The sequence below is a fragment of the Rhincodon typus genome, chromosome 1 (assembly GCF_021869965.1).
Source record: "Rhincodon typus isolate 14 chromosome 1, sRhiTyp1.1, whole genome shotgun sequence".
NCBI lineage: Eukaryota > Metazoa > Chordata > Chondrichthyes > Orectolobiformes > Rhincodontidae > Rhincodon > Rhincodon typus.
In genome coordinates, this window is record NC_063332.1 from 85,982,218 (window position 1) to 85,999,407 (window position 17,190).

The window sequence follows — 17,190 nt, forward strand, 5'->3', positions numbered from 1 at the left end:
ACCCAGCCACACTCACACACACCCACTACACCCACTCAGTTGATACAGGAACAGCTCTGAAGGAACTGACGTGGGTTTCCTCCCGGCCAGTCCGAACTTCTGGCTGTCCCAGGCTGTGTTGTACTTTGTTTCCTCTCTGATAGGGTCTTGTAGCCAGAATATGTATGTAACTGGTCCAGATGTTGATAATTGGGAGAATCAGTCATGGTAATGCCATTGAATGCCAAGTAGTGATAGTTAGATTCTCTCATGGTGAAGCTGGTCTTTCCTTTGCACCTGAATGATGCAAATATATTTGTGAATCATGTTGGCACCTCAACTGTGCTGTATTGACATGCTCTTTTGAGTAGACACACAGACAGGCTGGGGGAGGCAATCTCACTGTATTGCACACTGACATGTCTATCCAACACCTACAGAGTGTGCCAATTGCCTGCGCATTGCACATTTATTCAACCAAATGACCATATTGGAAACTCAGTCAGGGCTGCTCCTCAGACTAGTCAAGGATGGAGGGGGAGTCCCAGTACTGTCAGTCAGACGCACAGTTCGCACACAGTCCAGGGGATTCAAAACGGTCAGTCATCTGCTCAGGCCACTCACTGTCAGGATATGTGCTCGACTATACTCAGAAAGTGGCCAACAGTCAGTCCTGTAGGGCCATCACAAACAGTCAGAGGAATTGCCTACTGTCAGTCAGGGAGCTACGAGACAGTGTTCAGCAAGGCCTCGAGGCCATTCTTCAAAATCGGTCAGAGGTTTGGAGAGAATACATTGCTAGGGATCATTGAGGAGGGAGGAATGGGTGTCTGTCAGGAGAAAGGGAAGTTCATGCCTTAGGTGGGTGGGGCAGTCAAGGGGGAAGTGAAAGTAGAGGCATGTGTGAGGAGGGGACAAGGAGGGCTATCGGAGGAATGTTAAGGAAAAGGAAGGTGTGCAGAACAGGGTCAGAAGGCAGGAGAACCTATGGGAGGTAGTGTTTTTGATAGTGACCAATGATATTACCAGTGACTGGTAAAGGTTGGGGCTTAGTTTGTAAGGAGGAAAGATGGAGGCAAAATTTGATGTGGTGCGTCTCCACATGGTGGGATGGGTAGGAAAGGGCTTTCTGGGGCAGTGCAAGGCCAAATAGGATACGGAGCTTCTGGGGAGTACATGGTGATGAGGCTGGACTCAGTGCTGGCAATGTCCACCATGAACCGTATTCTCTGTTAACTAGGCACCAGTTGTGTTATGATCCCAGATGATGTTATTACTGGACAATTCAGATCCCAGACTGAAACATGGCTTGATAGATCATGTTTTGTTTTAGTTTTAACTACATAGTCTCTCACTGAAACATAAGCAGGCAATGGTATGGATTTTGTTTTAATATTAGAAGTTTATTAAAAACAGTGAAGATAAAATAGAATAAAACAAACTATCTATTCATAACAAAAAAATCAAAGATTTTTAAACTCACAGGAAAAGTATCATCCCATTAAACCCAAAAGCTCCTTTATATACTGAAAAGAGAAACAAAAGCTTTAATACACATTCCTGGTACAATATCCTAAAGCACACTTTGTACAGTACCCAAAAATAACACTTGCACAGTACTCACATCATAGTCTCTACCAACTCAATAGGTTTTAGTCACTTGTGACTTCAATTTTTAGACTGGAACTGCAGTTAGATTTTTCCTAGAGCTATTACACTCCCAAGTTTAAACATTCAGTTTTAGGTAATCTCTGCAGGGTTTTTTCCCAGCATCTGGGACTAACACTAACTCTTCATTTTAAGGTAATCTAGTTTCACTATAAGCTTCCCTTCTCAGGAGTACTGATCGAAACAGCCATCTTGATCCAAGAAATTCACAGGACTGCCCAAAACCCAAAGTAAAACTAACAGAGAACTCATCCCAAGATATGGGTATGTCCCTTCAGCTTTAAAAACCTCTCTTGACTTTCTAAACTGGAATTTGTTTGTCTTTTAAACTGTAAAATCTAAATTTGAACACAAAAAAAAATTAATTCAAAAGCTAGACCTCAAAAATTGTTTCTCCATGGCTACAGAAATACTTGTAAGTTAATTATTAACTTCAGACATTCAGAAAACATACATGTTATATGTTTAAAAGCCAAAGACCTAGATTTAGAATAAATCATCTGAAATAAATTGCACAACTTATATCACAACTGCAAATGGAAGATGGCTGGGACAACATCCAGGGGTACAGAGTCAGAGTCAGTTTGATGGGTGAATATTGGGATCCACTTCTACTGGATGCTCGGACACTGAAGGGGCAAATACATGAAGCATGTGTTTGTATTTCATCCACTAGCAATGTATTTAGAGTGAATGTGTTTAAGGTTCAAATACTGGTTAAATTTTCACCATATCATTGTTGTTTGCAGTTTGACCATTAGCAGCATTTCAATGATGCTGAGGTTAGCAGCAATGACTTAAAAAGAGGTTACTGCTGGCCAAAGGCATCTGTCAACTTGTGAAATTTGCAAGGGTGCTGTCGGAGGTGAAGACCATACCTTCATCATCTATCATGTAAGTGTAACATTACAAGAATGAGGAGCACCTAAGTCAGGGAGAGGTCACAGCCTCAGGGTCTTTCCAGGCGTGTTGGGTCTGCAGGAGGCCAGAAGATTTCTCCTGAGTTTCCTGGGGGATGAGTGAGGCACAGTGTCGATATTAGCTTTGTATGTCCCAGGGCACTGTGTCAGAACAGTGCTGGATCAGGACCTGGGAGCTTCAGGAGTAGGGGGGCATTCTCTCCAGTCGTTGGGAAGGTGACAGCTCCAGTGAACGTTGACGCAATTGGCTCTGTCTGGGTAGTGATGGGTGACCTGTGTGGGATCTCTCAGTCGTGCATGACAAATACATCAGCACAGTGATGGATGCCATCTGTGCAAGATCACACTGGTTCAGTTTGTTTCCCAATGACGAGATCAGTGCCGGGCAGTAGGATTCAGAAACATAGCTGTGTTCTCCACATGCAGGATGCCATCAAGTGTACTTGGCACTGAGGGGACAGTATCGCAATGTTGCACAATTCATCAATAGGAGCAGCTTCCATTAGATTAATGTCTCTGTGATCTTTGGTCACTGTTACCATGTCCTGGAGGTGTGTGCCCACTATCCAGGCAGTTGGAATGATTCCTACGTCCTGGGGTGCTGCCATATACCTGGTGTGTTTGAAGGTCCAGATGCCTTTCAAAGCTGGGGCACAAGGGCTACTCACTGCAGCCATGGCTCATAACGCCATTTACCCAACCACTGACTGATGGGGGAAGGTAGATCCAGTGCTACCAAGGCCTCGACCAGGGACAACGTGGACCTGGGGACTGTGCTTAAGGTGCAATTCCATTGCTTGATCCAGTCTAGGGAATGGGCCCTCAGGTACAATCCAGACAGAGTGTACCACATCTTCTAGGCCTGCTGTGGTCTGCATAATCAGACCAGTCAATGAGGTGATGTGAACAGTTCTGTGAGCCAGAGGGCGAGGACACTGGGGAGGAGGAAGCTCTTCTAGTCCATGACAGAGCTCTGCACTGCCAGGCACTCCAAGCCAGACTAAACTTCATTGACAGCTAGTTCCAGTCAATGAGAGCTGGTGCAGCAGATCATCATGGCCTGTAAAATAGTCTTTGATCATCATCTCAACATCTGGTTAGCATTCTGCAGGCTCTATTAGTTTTGTTCAAGTTCACTTTTGCTGGTTGCAGACAAAAGCTCATGATTAAAATTATTCAATTGTTTTCCTGTATGTGATGTTCCCCTACTTGCTGATGACAGCATGCATACCCACAGTAGTTATTGAGGATGAAATAACAATGACTTAGGGACGGTGTTTAGATAGAATGTAGCTAAGGACAGGTAAACTGTATGACCTGATGGCTATGTAGCAACCCGCGCGAGAGAATGGGTTTGTATGCGTGGTGAAGTGTCAGCCACGCTGGCTAGGTGTCTTGAGCAATGTGTTGCCATGCCTTATGTTGCCAGTGGATTTCCAACATTTGTCCAGGTGAAGAGCAACCTTTTAAAAACTGAACCAGACATTCCGGAATTTTGGTGGATTTCTGGTGAGTGGTGAGTTGCTCAGAGGGCAGTGAGAGGTAGTAATGGATAAGAACCGCACAAGAGAGACACCACAGGGAACGGGGTAGGTAGTTAATGAGGCCGGTTCAATAAGACACGATGAGCGACCTCACTAGACCTCTCGTGGAGAGAAACCCTCTGAACTTGACAAATTTGGCACTTAGCCAAAAAAGATAAGAATGAACCCAAAGTTACCATCACTGAGAGTAAACTAGATATATACCAGTTCCCACAGCAGAGCAAACTGTATCAATTACAATATCCATAAATCCAATATATTTGTTTTATTTATTTCTCATACTTGCCAACAGGAATCCATGAGTCAAGACTTCAACATGGACCGTGCTGATATCTCAGTTTGTTATTGGTAAGCTGACAAATAAGGTTAAAATAATGTATGTAAGCTGTCCTTTGGGAGAGATGGCAGATATCCACATCTTATGGAATTACATTCCTTGAAGATTTCTGATATAATGTCAACCACGCATATACGCGGGAATAACTGAATATATACATGCATATGCCTCTGACCTACCAACTTGTTGCAACATTTTAGCACATACTTGGCCAACCTGTCTGCATCTGTTGACGGGAGTCAACTTTTACCCCAATCGTGCCGCAGGCCATGTTTTCTAAAGTATATTGTGCTGTGTTGATCAATTTTTTTTTGCCGATTTTCCATTCTCCTCTGCTGAAGGCTCTTGCTGGTATATGGTTTCATAATATTCCACAGTCTGCAGTTCTTTACCCAGATGGCCATTCTTCAACTGTGAACCTCAACAGTGAAGCTAAGTAGGCCATTACACCAGAGCTCAATCCTGTCCTCACACGACGTACTTGCTTAAACATTTTCCGACATGAATTATTGCATTGCAATCAATCACAGGAAACGAGCCTGATCTTTTATTCTTACCTTTCCTGAGGGCACTGAGGCGAACAATAGAGATCTATTTTCCATTGAACTAAGTAGCTCAGCACAAATCAGAAATTGAATCTTGTAGTTTACAAGGCAGGAGACATTGTCAACTTCCACTAGGCAATCAAAAGCTGATCATTGTTCTTGTAAAGTAGTGATAATGTTTGGGATAATCAACCACAAAAAGGTATTATGATTTTCAAAATAAATTGGATGCAAAACTGGGATGGCAGAGTTAAGATCTGGCAGCAATATGTTTCCGTACATATTAGACTATTACACCGTAAGAAATAGGAACAGGGGTAGGCCCTTCAGCTCCTCAAACCTGCTCACCACTTAATATGATCCTGGCTGGTCCAACATTCCTCACGTCCACTTTCCTGCTTTTTCCTGCTCTTTCCCTCCGACCCTTGATTCCCTTACCATTCAAGATATTCCCATGTTTCACAATGGATTGAATCTTGCCAGGTACTGAGTGACATGACACTGGTGAGAAATTTTGGAAAACCACATGAGATTGACATTGAGGAGCGACTTGACATTGAGAACTAAAAGTCCTATTTTCAAATTAAGTGTTGAATGGCGAGACAAGATTCTCACTAGCCAGCAGCAAGAGGTCTATTTATACACATTAACATCTTATTATTGCCTAATCTAACCTCATTAATATGCAGTGTCCTGTTCGCTCATGTTGGGTTCTCTCCTCATCGAGGGTGATGAGCCAGCTGTCAGGCAGCCCATCCCCCATGTTAGCTCATTATGCCCTATGTGGACTTTTCTTCCTCCTGGAAGACACAAAGGGAGGGAGTGAGTGAAATGAAAGTGGCTGGTACCACAGCTGCAGGGAGGGTGGGGAAGTGGGGGCAAGGTGGTGAGGTGGCTGAGGGTAGACAATGTAGAGGCCACAAAGGGTTATTGGTGTTGGGGTTAGGGTGTATGAGAGTAAATATTTTTTATCCACTCATGGGATATGAGTGGCTGGGCCAGCATTTATTGCTCGACCCTAGTTGCCCTTGAGAAGGTGGTGATGAAGTTTCTTGAACCACTGCAATCAGTGTACTATAGGTAGACCTACAATGCCTTTAGGGATGGAATTCTAGGATTTTTGACCCAGCCACAGTGAAGGAATGGTGATATATTTCCAAGTCAGGATGGTGATTGGCTTGGAGGGGAACTTACGAGTGGTAGTGTTCCAATGTATCTGCTGCCTTCATTCTTCTAGATGTAAGTCTTTGTGGAGACAAAGTCCTGCCTCCACATTGAAAATAACCTTGTGTTGTGTGGTACTTTCACCATGCTAAATGGGACAGACTTTGAACAGTTCTAGAAATTCAATGACCTTCCCTCCATCATAAGGTCAGAACTGAGGACGTTTGCCGATGATTGCACAATGCTCAGCACCATTCGTGACTCCTCAGATACTGAAGCAGTCCATGTTCAAATGCAACAAGATCTGGACAATATCCACGGTTGGGCTGACAAGTGGCAAGTGACATTCGCACCACACAAATGCCAGGTTATGACCATCACCAATAAGAGACAATCTAACCACTGTCCCTTGACATTCAATGGTGTTATTATCACTGAATCTCCCACTATCAACATCCTGGGAGTTATCATTGATCAGAAGCTCAACTAGACTCACTACATAAACACAGTGGCAGTCAGAGGCTAGGAATATTGCAGTGAGTAACTCACCTACTGACTCCTGAAACGCTGTCCATTATCTACAAGGCACAAGTCAGGAATGTGATGGAATACTCCCCACTTGCCTGGATGGATACACTCCCAACAAAGCTCAAGGAGCTTGAAACCACCCAGGACAAAGCAGCGTGCTTGACTGGCACTACATCCACAAGTATCCACTCCCTTCAGCACTAATGCTCAGTAGCAGCAGTATGTACTATCTACAAGATATACTGCAGAAATTCACCAAAGATCCCCAGACAGCACCTTCCAAACCCACGGCCACTTCCATCTAGAAGGACAAGAGCAGCAGACATATGGGGAACACCACCACCTCCAAGTTCCCTTCCAAGTCACTCACCATCCTGATCTGGAAATATACTGCCATTCATTCCCTGTCACTCAGTCCAAATCCTGGAATTCCCTCCCTAATAGCATTGTGGGTCAACCCACAGCAGGAGGACTGCAGTGGTTCAAGGAGGCAGCTCACCACCACCTTCTCAAGGGCAACTAGGGATGGGCAAGAAATGCTGGCCAGCCAGCGACGCCCACATCCCATAAAATAAATTTTTAAAAATTGGTCATGGGTTTGGAAGATCTTGTCTGCGAGTTTTTGAATTTCTGCAGTGCATCTTGTAGATAGTATACACTGCTATTACTCTGCAGAGCGTCAGTGACGGAGGGAGTGGATGCTTGTGGATGTGAGGCCACTCAAGCGGCTGCTTTGTCCTGGATGGTGTCAAGCTTCTTGAGTGTTGTTGGAGCTGCACCCATCCAGGCAAGTGGGGAGTATTCCATCACACTCCTGATTTGTGCCTTGTAGGTGGTGGACAGGCTTTGGGGAGATGGAGGTGAGTTACTCTCTGCAGCATTCCTAGCCTCTGACCTGCTTTTGTAGCCATTGTATTTATATGGCAAGACCAGTTGAGTTTTTGGCCAACAGTAACCCCCAAGATAGTGATATTGATAGTGGGGAATTCAGTGATAGTAACACTATTGAATGTCACATGGCAGCGGTCAGATTGTCTTTTATTGCAGATAGTCATTGCCTGGCATTTGTGTGCCAAGAATGTTACTTGCCACTTGTCAGCCTGGATATTGTGCAGATCTTGTTGCATTTGAACATGGACCGCTTCAATATCTGAGGAGTCATGAATGGTGAGGCAAGATGTTGCATGCAATGGTGAGTGTGGTAGGTCATGAGCATTGGTGGGAGATGTGTGCAGTAGAAAAGATAGAGTGAGTGTAAGAAAGCTGAGAAAAGATGGATGCATCTACTGGCAGATTGGAGAAGGTTATTGACCTTCGTACTGCATTGCCACTGTGACAATGCTGTGGCTTTAACAGGTTATTTTGTCCTTATTTTTTAAAGAGAGCTTTTAAGACAGAGGTGAAATATGCCTACTTGAATAGCCAGTAAAGTTGTGTTTTGCTTTTCATCGCGTAGTTTGACCAGCATCTGGAGCACAGCAGTTTACATTCGCCTTTAAAATAAGGGTCTAGGCTACCTTCTTAAAATATTTTGAGGAGGTCTGGTCTCGTCCATAACAACAAGCATCCTCTTGGACTGTGGATACCACAGTAACCTGCTTGGCAACCTCAGACCAGGCTAGCAGCATCTGGTGGTGTGATCTCCTTCGCCAGTCCTGAGGGAAAAGCATGTCCCTGCTCTCCAACACCCCATCCGTCCAGACCTCCCAGTCCCTGTCAGCATGGCAAGGGACCAATAATCCCCTGTCTGACATGTCTTGGGTAATTCACACAAACCATGCAGGATAGCTGTGGATTGACAGCATTTGAGCGGGTACATGGATGGTCTTTAAAATGGTACATGCACCAGGGATCCCTGGAGACCCTGGTGATGGTGAGTACTTCTCCCCATGGCAAGTGGGAAGATACAATGAACAGGGTGCCACAGGGATACTGTGTAGAGATATTGAGGTGAAATTGGGAAGATATCATGAGAAAACATAATGAGGCATCACAGAGCGAAACCCTCCACAAAACTTGCCAAAATTGACACTCAGCCAATTTCTGCTAAAATGCAGCACCATATTTTTGGTTTTTGTGTTTTAAATAGAATTGGAAGGAACTGAATTAAAAGTGCACTTTCCATTTTCTTCTGCTTATTATCTTTTCCTGTGTTTTGATTTTTATAAATTTGTGTATGAGTGCAACTTGTGTCACAGCATTCATGCACCTCTGAGTTTTGACAGAGTTTAAAAAGAGTAAGAGGGGTTGGCCAAATAGTTATAGGCCAGTCAGTCTAACCACAGTGTTGGGCAAATTACTAAAATCAATATTGAGAGACGAGAATAGCTGCTATTTAGAAAGACAAATTAATCAGCATGATTTTATAAAGGCAAGGGTGTATCTCACCAACTTCAATTCATTTTTTCAGGAAGTAACAAGAAAGATGTTATCTACATTGAATTAGTAAGGCACTTGGTAAGGTCCCACACTGGCATACTGGTCAGAAAAATTAAAGACCATTGGCTATAGGGGAATGCGATGAGTTGGATCCAAAATTGGGTCAGCGACAAGGAATGATGGTTAACAGGTATCTTTGCAACTTAAAGCAGTTTTGAGTCATACCCCACAGGGTTCAATGTTGGGTCCTGGGTCTGTTGACGAGGTCTGTCAAGTGCAGGATGATATAAATGGTTTGGTTGAATGGGCAAAGAAATGGCAAATGGAATTCAATCTGGAGAAGTACAAGGTTATACAAGGCAAACAAAGCAACTAAATACACAATAACTGAGAGGGTAGAGGACGTGGATTGATCCTTGGAGTGCATGTTCACAGATCCCTGAAAATGTCAGGACAAGTAGATAATGTGGTTAAAAAAAAAGCATATGGGTTTATTTCCTTCACTGGGTGAGGTATGGAATACAAAAGCATGGATGGAATACAGAGCATGGTTATAATACTGGAACAATATAGACATTTTCCCCACCATGTTAATACATCAGTGGGCTGAATGGCCTATTTCTGTACTGTAACTTTTCTATGGTTCTTGTCTCAACTTCAATGGTTGTTTCTTGAATAAAATGAAAGGAAAATGAGACAATAAAAAAAAATCAAGTCAGAGGGATTTACTATTCCCTAGCAAAAGGAGTGATTGTGTCATGCCCCAGGATGTAGTGCATGAAGCACCTTAAAGATTTTGTGCAGGTCAGGAACAGTTTAGTGCAGTTTTTACATTCTCCTAGACCTTGCCACACACATCACCTCAACCTTCGATCTTCTTTCTCAATCCTACTCAATCACATTATTCCTCATACCCACTTAGAATCAATAGAGTCATATAACACGGAAACAGACGCTTTGGTCCAACTAATCCACGCCAACCATTTTCCCAAACTGAACTCATCCCACCTGCCTGTACTTGGCCCATATTCCTCCAAACCTTTCCTATTCATGTACTTATCCAAATGTTTTAAATGCTGTAACTGTACCTGCATCCACCATGTTCTCTGGCAGTTCATTCCACACAGGAACCACTCTCTGTGTAAAAAGGTTGCCCTTCATCCCAGCCTAGAACATGACATTTTTTTCACTGGATTGTAGGAGGTTGAGGGGTAACATTGTTGAGGTTTATAAAATCATGAGGGGCATAGATAAGATGAATGACAAGAGTCTTCTCCCTAGGATAGGGGAATTCAAAACAAGGGGGTATATTTTTAAGGTGAGAGGAGAAAGATTTAAAAAGAACATGAAGGGCAATCTTATTACACAGAGAGTGGTTCCTGTGTGGAATGAACTGCCAGAGAACGTGGTGGATGCAGGTGCAGTTCCAGTCTTTTCTATCTCAAACCCTCTATTCCCAGCAATATCCTGGTAAATCTTTTCTGATCCCTCTCCATTTTAACAATATCCTTCCTATTACAGAGTGACCGGAATTGCACGCAGTACTCCAGAAGAGGCTTCACTTGTACTGCACACCAATCTGTCCTTTGTGCCCATGCATTTCCTTACATTCATACCTATCCACTTTCGCCTGTCAAACACCTTTACACTTCCTTATGCAGTATTTTGCCCCTGCTTCATAGTTATTAAATGCTCCCATCCATCAGTTAGAACACAAACCATTCCATTCACTCATGGGTCTGCTCTTTCCCTTGTTGCAGGAGAGAGCGTGTAATAAGAAGACAGGGTGAGAATTGGAAGCAACTGCACCTACCAAATGCAGACAGGAGCCACTGGAGACCAACGGGGATTTGGTGGCCAGGTATTTAAAGGTAGACAATGTAGAGTTCCACGGTGACGCATTTAAATATCAATGACCCACATGTCATGTAACATTCAGTCATGAAAGCTTTACTTCAATAGCATATGATATATGAGCATCATGATAATTACAACATCTGATCTTACCAGGCCAAGATTAATTCATGTGTTTTATTTCTAACACAACCTTCAGATATGGAGCTTCAGGCAGTGAAGGCCACCAACAATGATTCCTCAAAGGAACTGTGTCCATCTGAAGATGAACCATCACAGAACTTAGGCAGATTTTGCATCAACTTAGGTTGGTTTAACCAATATGAGAGACAATTGAAGTTTCAACTGGTGACTCACATCAGACTGTATGTAGGTTTAGGTCACCTTTTTTAGGGAAAGGTGTAAACACATTGAAAGTAGCTCAGACGAAGTTGACGGGATTGATATTAGAATGTTCAGATTGTCTTATGAGTAATGCTTGGACACGTTGCGCTTGTTTCCACTGGAGTTTAGAAGAATGAGGGGGTGACTTAATTGAAGTGTATAAGATCCTGAACAGTCTTGATAGGACAGATATGTGAAGGATGTTTCTGCTTCTGGATCAGTCCAAAAATAGGGGCACTGTTTTAAAATTAGAATAGATATGAGGATTTTTTTTTCTCTCATTGAGTTGTACAACTTTGAGATTCTGCCCGAAAAGGCAGTGGAAGCAGTGTCACTAATATTTTTAAGATCGAGCCAGATAGGTTCCCATTAGGCTAGGAAACCGAAGGTTGTTGGGGTCAGATAGGAACATGGAATTACATAGGCAGGTCAACTTTAATCCTATTGAATGGTGGAGCAGGCTCAAGAGACAGAATGGTTTACATCTGTCCAATATTGCGTGTTTGTATGTACTTTGTAAATGAGCAAGAGCAGATGGTGGTGACAGGGATACGAGTGAAAAGTCTATGGTAGATGGTTCAGTCTCTTCAGGATTTGCTTAGCTTGAAACAGATACATCACCTTGGAGAACATCAATGAAGAGGAGAGTAATTGAGCAATAATAGAGAGTGTGCAACATACGAATAGGCCAAGGAGTACACTGATAAACAATTGCAATAAACATGGAGGAGACTACCTCAAAGATAATTGAGTTGATGTTGCAGGATATTGCGACAATGCATTGTTGCATGGATGAAGTGGCCAGCTCTATGGACCATCAAATGCAGTTATCAACTGAATCAATACATGCTTTGATGCTGTAGTGTAGACTAAGGATGGCATATGTCTGCTTCCTTGAAGAACAAGTCAGCACACAGCCTTGTGGAGAGACAGCAGCAAAGAGGGTGTCCTTTGGGTGACAGATATCTTGATGACCACTAGCAACCTATGCCACCTGCTTCTCTAAGAAAGAGATAACAAGGTGTAGAGCTGGATGAACACAGCAGGCCAAGCAGCATCAGAGGAGCAGGAAGGCTGACGTTTCAGACCGAGACCTTCTTCAGAAATGGGGGAGGGGAAGGGGGTTCTGAAATAAATAGGGAGAGAGGGGGAGGCAGTTAGAAGATGGATAGAAGAGAAGATAGGTGGAGAGGAGACAGACCGGTCAAAGAGGCGGGGATGGAGCCAGTAAAGGTGAGTGTAGGTGGGGAGGTAGGGAGGAGATAGGTCAGTCCAAGGAGGACGGACAGGTCAAGGGGGCGGGATGAGGTTAGTAGGTAGGAGATGGGTCGGGGCTTGAGGTGGGAGGAGGGGATAGGTGGGAGGAAGGACAGGTTAGGGAGGTGGGGACGAGCTGGGCTGGTTTTGGGATGCGGTAGAGGGAGGGGAGATTTTGAAGCTTGTGAAGTCCACATTGATACCATTGGGCTGCAGGGTTCCCAAGCGGAATATGAGTTGCTGTTCCTGCAACCTTCGGGTAGCATCGTTGTGGCACTGCAGGAGGCCCAGGATGGACATGTCTTCTGCGGAATGGGAGGGGGAGTTGAAATGGTTCGCGACTGGAAGGTGCAGTTGTTTAATGCGAACCGAGCGGAGGTGTTCTGCAAAGCAGTCCCCAAGCCTCCACTTGGTTTCCCCGATGTAGAGGGGGCCACAATGGGAACAGCGGATACAGTATACCACATTGGCAGATGTCCAGGTGAACATCTGCTTGATGTGGAAAGTCTTCTTGGGTCCTGGGATGGGAGTGAGGGTGGAGGTGTAGGGGCAGGTGTAGCACTTCCTGCAGTTGCAGGAAAAAGTGCTGGGTGTGGTGGGGCTGGAGGGGAGTGTGGAGCGGACAAGGGAGTCAGGGAGCGAGTGGTCCCTCCGGAAAGCAGATAAGGGTGGGGAGGGAAAAATGTCTTTGGTAGTGGGGTCGGATTGCAGATGGCGGAAGGGTCAGAGGATCGTGCGTTGGATCCGGAGGTTGGTGGGGTGGTACGTGAGGACGAGGGGGATTCTGTTTTGGTTGTTATTGCGGGGAGGGGGTGTGAGGGATGAGTTGCGGGAAATGCGGGAGATACGGTCGAGGGCCACTGACGGGGTAAGTTGTGGTCCTTGAAAAACGAGGACATTTGAGATGTACGGGAGTGGAATGCCTCATTCTGGGAGCAGATGCGGCAGAGGCAAAGGAATTGGGAATAGGGGATGGCATTTTTGCAGGAAGGTTACTGACTCCCACAGCTACCTACTGACTCCCACAGCTACCTACTGACTCCCACAGCTACCTAGAATACTCCCACAGCTACCTAGAATACACATCCTCCCACCCACCCTCCCACCCACCTTCCTGCAAAAATGCCATCCCCTATTCCCAATTCCTTCGCCTCCGCCGCATTTGCTCCCAGGATGAGGCACTCCACTCCCGTACATCTCAGATGTCCTCGTTTTTCAAGGACCGCAACTTCCCCCTGTCAGTGGTCGAGAACGCCCTCGACCGTATCTCCCGCATTTCCCGCAACTCATCCCTCACACCCCCTCCCCGCAATAACAACCAAAACAGAATCCCCCTCGTCCTCACGTACCACCCCACCAACCTCCGGATCCAACGCACGATCCTCCGACACTTCCGCCATCTGCAATCCGAACACACCACCAAAGACATTTTTCCTTCCCCACCCTTATCTGCTTTCCGGAGGGACAACTCTCTCCGTGATTCCCTTTTCCGCTCCACACTCCCCTCCAGCCCCACCACACCCAGCACTTTTCCCTGCAACTGCAGGAAGTGCTACACCTGCCCCCACACCTCCCCCCTCACCCCCATCCCAGGACCCAAGAAGACTTTCCACATCAAGCAGATGTTCACCTGCACATCTGCCAATGTGGTATACTGCATCCGCTGTTCCCATTGTGGCCCCCTCTACATCGGGGAAACCAAGTGGAGGCTTGGGGACTGCTTTGCAGAACACCTCCGCTCGGTTCGCACTAAACAACTGCACCTTCCAGTCACGAACCATTTCAACTCCCCCTCCCGTTCCTCAGACGACATGTCCATCCTGGGCCTCCCGCAGTGCCACAACGATGCTACCTGAAGGTTGCAGGAACAGCAACTCATATTCCGCTTGGGAACCCTGCAGCCCAATGGTATCAATGTGGACTTCACAAGCTCCAAATCTCCCCTCCCTCTACCGCATCCCAAAACCAGCCCAGCTCATCCCCGCCTCCCTAACCTGTCCTTCCTCCCACCTATCCCCTCCTCTCACCTCAAGCCCCACCCCCATCTCCTACCTACTAACCTCATCCCGCCCCCTTGACCTGTCCGTCCTCCCTGGACTGACCTATCTCCTCCCTACCTCCCCACCTACACTCACCTTTACTGGCTCCATCCCCGCCTCTTTGACCGGTCTGTCTCCTCTCCACCTATCTTCTCCTCTATCCATCTTCTATCCGCCTCCCCCTCTCTCCCTATTTATTTCAGAACCCCCTTCCCCTCCCCCATTTCTGAAGAAGGGTCTAGGCCCGAAACATCAGCTTTCCTGCTCCTCTGATGCTGCTTGGCCTGCTGTGTTCATCTAGTTCTACATCTTGTTATCTCAGATTCTCCAGCATTTGCAGTTCCTACTATCTCTCTAAGAAAGATTTTGTTTCAGCTGGAGGGGCAGATTTTGGCAATGACCTGTCATAAAAGCTTGATCTTCCTGAGGAACTGGTGCAATGACATGTTGTGTGAACAGATCCACTCCATGTAAACCCTGTGGTGAGGGTCTTGCCTCCTGTAAGCTGTATCTGACTCCTCTGTTCTATGGAGTGGCATTTGGCTGAGAAAGAAAGGAGCTGATTTTTTTTTCTATTAATGTTGATGTTGCTGCTCCTCTTGTTCCTCATTGGATGTGAAAGGTACAGATGTCATATTGCAGGAAATGAAGATTAAGTTAGACAGAATTTGAAGAATTTACAGCTCACTATCAAGGAGTGAAAGCGCACTCTTCAACAAATTGCTGTGAATACCAGTCTTTCAAACAAACAAGGCTGCATGTTTTCAGTTTCAGTAAGATTTCCCAGCCTCTCAGTTTCTTCAAAGAAGCAACCTGCAGTTGATCATGGTAAGCTGCTAACAGCTCAGCAAACCTGTGCACCTAAAGGTGATGTTGAACTTGTGTAAGACACTTGTTAGATCTCACCTGCAGCATTGTGTACAGTTCTGACTGCTGCATTATAAGAGGATGTAAACACACTGGAGACAGTGCATTAACAATTTATAAGGACAGTTCCAGTTATGAGGAACTCCAGTTATGGGAACAGACTTCTTGGAAAGAAGATAGCTAAGAGGTGATCTGACGCAACTTTTTAAAACCATGAGTTGGCCGGATACAATAGGTAGGAGAAACTGTTCCCACTCATAAAAGGAACAAGAACAAGAAGGCATAGATTTAAAGTGATCTGCAAAAGAAGCAATGGTGGTATGAGACAAAATGTTTTCACTGAGCAATTAGTTAGGGTATGGAATGCACTGCCTGGATGTATGGTGGAGACAGGTTCAACTGAGGCATTCAATTGGGCATTGGATGATTATTTGGAAAAAAATATTGTGCAAGGATTTGGGGGAAAATGCAGGAAATTGGCAGGAGGCAATGATGCTCATTCAATGAGCCAGTGTAGGTAAGATAGGTCAAAAGGCCTTCTTCTGGTCAGTACAATTTCTGTGAATCTCTGATCAAAGAGCTACAGAAGGATAGACATTAAGTAACCAGCCTTTGATCACTTTTGCCACTCATGTGACTGAAAGGTCTTTGGCATAAATTCTGCCCACCTTAGGTTCTTTCTGACTTTATTACACCCTGGGTCCAAATTCGGCAAAAAAAGGGAAAAATCTCTGCTGGTTTGAGTCTCACCTAACACAAAGGAAAATGGTTGTTGTTGTTGTAGACCAATCACCTCAGCAGTGGATTGTTCCTGCAGGAGTTCATCAGGTTAATGGCCTTGGCACAACATCCTCAATTGCTCCATTGATGACCTTCTGTCCAATATAAGGTTAGAGGTGGCAATGTTTGCTGATAATTTCACAATGCTCAGTTCCATTCACACATCCACAGATACTGAAGCAGTCCTTGCCAAAATGCAGGCACCCAAACAATATGCAGGCTTGGAAAAATAAGTAACAGGTATTATTTGTACTATACAAGTACCAGACACGATTACCTCAAACAAGAGAGTATCTAACTATCTTACCCTAACATCCAGTGGCATTTCCATCATTGAATCCAGAACCAACAATGCCATCGGGTGTGGGTTGGGGTGGGGGAGGGGTGTTGTGTGTTTACCATTCAATAGATACTTAACTGGAACATAAATAGTGTGACTACAAGAGCCAGTCAGAGGTTAGGTATTTAGTGGTGACTAACTCACCTCCTGACTCCCCAGTCTAAACATCAGGAGCACAATGATGTGTATAGCTCCCATCAGCACTCAAGAAGGTCAATACCATCCAAGACAAAGGAATCTGATTGATGCACCCCAGCTGCCATCTGAAGTATTCAATCCTTCATTACCGACGCACAGTGGCAGCAGTGTGTGACATCTACAAGATACACTGTAGCCACTCAGCAAAGCTCCATCAGTAGCACCTTCCAAACTTGCCAAAGGCAAACCAACTCATCTAATTTCCTCTTCAAGTCACATGTCACCCTGATTTGGACGTATATTACTTTTCTCCCAGAGTCGCGACATCAACATTCTGGAACTCCTTTCCTTAAAGATTGTGGGTGTACTTACTGCAGCAGCTGAAAAATTCAGCTCATCACATGCTTTGAGAGGTGAGCAATAAATAATAGTGATGCCTGAATCCTACAAAGGAAGGGAAGGAAATC